The following is a 4,013-nucleotide window of genomic DNA, read 5'->3' as shown; positions in this document are numbered from 1 at the left end:
TCATTCCAATTCAAATCACAATGATAATGACATAGATATCATTTATTTTCATATAAAACAATATTTATATCGTTCTAACTAAACATAAAGATTCGACCGTTTACAATCACCTGTTATGCCTTCAGCATACGTAGAGCGATCGAAAAATATCATTAAGTGGATTGATAGAGCTCGAATGACTTAAAAAGAGTGAACAAAAATACTTTTTGTTTGAATAGTTCGAAGGTGGTATACAATCATTAGAACAAAAATGTTCTCATATTTTCTTTTGAGGGAAATTGAACCCACTTGATTATCTATTTTTATCATCTTACATATACCAGATGCACGACTGGTGGTCATGGACGGTCGAATCGTTATTTTTAGCATAAACAATATAATTGTCGTTTTATTTTAACTGAAACGATATGTATGTCGTTTTAGTTATGATTTAAGTTAAAATGATATCAACATCGTCAAACTTGTATTGAAACGATAATGATATCGTTAAGTGTCAAAATCACAAATAAAGTAACGACATTCATATCGTTTTAGTACAAATTTGACGAGTTTGAAATCGTTCCAATTCAATTCACAAGTATAACGGCGTAGATATCGTTTCTTTTCATATAAAACGATAATTATATCGTTCTAACTAAAATAACGATTCGACCGTCCACAACCATCCGTCATGCCTTCAACGTACGTAGGACGATCGAAAGATGTTATCAAGTGGGTTGATACCACTCGAATGACTTAGAAAGAGCAAACGAAAATACTTTTGTCAGAATAGTTCGAAGGTGGTATACAATCATGAGAACAAAAATGTTCTCATAGTTTCTTTTGAGAGAGATCGAACCCACTTAATTTTCTATTTTGATTATCCTACATATGTCAGATGCATGTATGGTGGTCCTGGACGGTCGAATCATTATTGTTAGCAAAAACGATATAAGTATCGTTTTATTTTAACTGAAACAATATACATGTAGTTTTAGTTATGATTTAAACTAAAACGATATCAACGTCGTCAAAACTGTATTGAAACGATATTGATATCGTTATGTACCAAAATCACAAATAAAGTAACGACATTCATATCGTTTTAGTACAAATTTGATAAGTTTGAAATCGCTCCAATTCAAATCACAAGTATAATGACGTAGATATCGTTTCTTTTCATATAAAACGATAATTATATTGTTCTGGATAAAAATAACAATTCGACCGTCCACAACCACCCATCATACCTTTAAAATACGTAAGACGATCGAAAGAGATCATCAAGTGGGTTGATACCACTCGAATGACTTGGAAAGTGCAAACGAAAATACTTTCTATCGGAATAGTTTAAAGATGGTATATAATCATGAGGAAAAAAATGTTTTCATAGTTTCTTTTAAGCGAGATTGAACCCACTTGATTACCTATTTTGATCATCCTACATATGTCAGATGCATATTCGGTGGTTGTGGACAGTCGAATCATTATTTTAAGCAAAAACGATATAAGTATCGTTTTATTTTAACTGAAACGATATGCGTGTAGTTTTATTTATGATTTAAATTAAAACGATGTCAACGTCGTCAAAACTGTATTGAAACGATATTGATATCATTATGTATCAAAATCACAAATAAAGTAACGACATTCATATCATTTTAGTAGAAATTTGACGAGTTTGAAATCGTTCCAATTCAAATCACAAGTATAACGACGTAAATATCGTTTCTTTTCATATAAAACGATAATTATATCGTTCTGGATAAAAATAACGATTCGGACGTCCACAACCACCCATCATACCTTTAGGATACGTAGGACGATCGAAAGAGGTCATCAAGTGGGTTGATGCCACTCGAATGACTTGAAAAGAGCAAACGAAAATACTTTCTGTCGGAATAGTTTGAAGATGGTATACAATAATGAGAACAAAAATGTTATCATAGTTTCTTTTAAGGAAGATCGAACCCACTTGATTACATATTTTGATCATCCTACATATGTCAGATGCATGGTCGGTGGTCGTGGACGGTCGAATCATTATTTTTAGCAAAAACGATATAAGTATCGTTTTATTTTAATTGAAATGATATGCGTGTAGTTTNCAACGCCACTTTAATATACATTTTTTTCAATTGGCCTTTGACCAAATTTATAAAAATAAAAGATGTTTAATTGCTCCTCGAGGCATTTCTTCACTGGCAAAGGACGAGTTTTCTCAAAGTTGGCAAATCAGAGATCGTGAGTTCGATTCTTGGGGCTCTTGAAAGGAAAGACACGTATTGAAAGGCAGAATTTATCCTGTAGGGTAGGAGTGTCTTGAAAGGTAAGGTGCAATATGGGTTGGCTCACTAAACATTTTGGCAGTCCAATTGGAGAGGTGCTCGAACCCTGATCAGTTGGATGCACATCCCGCGGTTTAACTGGTCTATGTGAAGAAGGGCCGAATCACATATCCCAAGGAATAGTTGCCGAAGGCGAACACATTGATAAAAAAAGATATTTAATTATTTAAAAGTGTCAAAAGACTTCTTTACCCTTAACTTGTAAAACAAAAATGAAGAAGAAACTTGAGTTTTTTTCTAAGGGGGTGTTTGATAGGCATTTTTATGTAAAAATATATTTTAGAATAGTAAATTGATGTGAAATATGCAGTTGAGAAATAAGGAAAAGTTTTTTATTTACGTGTAATATTATTTTAATAAAGAATGTGTGGTTGAAAAGAAGTGAGAGAAAAATACATTTTGAAAAAAATGGCTACCAAACGGGGCCTAAATTTGTAGAGCCATGACTTGAATCTTAGAATGCAAAAAAATATTTTAACTCCACAACCATTATGGCAAATGATGGTCCTTTGTTTCCTATGAGCAAAATATATATATTACACTTCAAAAAATTGTTTTATTCTCACTTCAAAAATAAAATTTAATTAAAATTAAAATTTAACAATAACCCACCGATTGAACCATTGACCCGATTGTTTTTTTAGTTGATCATCGGGTTGGCTCTAATAACTATGCATTCATATTCTAACACACACAACATTCTCTTCCTTTAAATTCAAAAAATCTTCCTCTTCAAAATCAACTTCTCTTAGAATTCGAACTCTTCTTTTTAAGTTTCAAGTCATCTCTTTTTCGTAATTGATCTCCAGTGCAACCAAAGTTTTAACATTGTCCACAACTTGGCAACTAGTCGAAAATAATTATTGAGTCATTTATTCATTAGACACATATTATAATACATGAAATTTTTTAAAATAAATTTATCGTTATATTTTGGAAAAAAATGGACAAAAAAAAATTTTTTAAATTTATATCTTATTCAAAGTCCAATAATTAGATTTTAATAAAAAGCGATGCAATATATCGATTTGTACTCATTTTAAAGCTTGTAATTAATAAGAACTATTCGACTCGAGAAAAAGTCGATTCGGATAAGCCAGCACGAAGATATTGCAGTTTGAAGAAATCGTAAAATATAACTTATCAACTTAATAAAAATGTGGAATGGAAATGAGCTGCTGACACTGTTTCACTGATTTGCATATGACATTGAAATCGTTCCTGAAATATAAAACGACTTCGATATCATTTCAGTATCAAATACACTCTGCTTAACTGATTTGTATAACGACATTGAACTCGTTCTTGAAGTACAAAAAACGATGTATATGTCGTTCCGATATCGAATACACATTACTTCACTATTTAACGGTTTAAGCGCACGTTATGGAATAAGTAAATAACGTTTATATCGTTTCAATACAATTTTCGATGACATGATATCGTTCATATTCAATCGTAACTATAATGTCATACATATCGTTTCAGAAGTGATTACACTAAAACGTTTTAACTACGATATTAAATGTAATTGAAATTTACATATAATTGATCGAGGATAATCAAATCGTCGTTTTTATAATTATCGTTTTAGTTAAAATTTAAATTAAAGCGATATCAATGCTATCAAAATTGTACTGAAACGATAATAGTATCGTTATGTATCAAACCCACAAAATAAGACAA

Source organism: Olea europaea, chromosome 13 (assembly GCF_002742605.1).
Source record: "Olea europaea var. sylvestris chromosome 13, O_europaea_v1, whole genome shotgun sequence".
In the NCBI taxonomy this organism is placed as follows: Eukaryota; Viridiplantae; Streptophyta; class Magnoliopsida; order Lamiales; family Oleaceae; genus Olea; species Olea europaea.
This window is presented reverse-complemented; position numbering follows the sequence as displayed.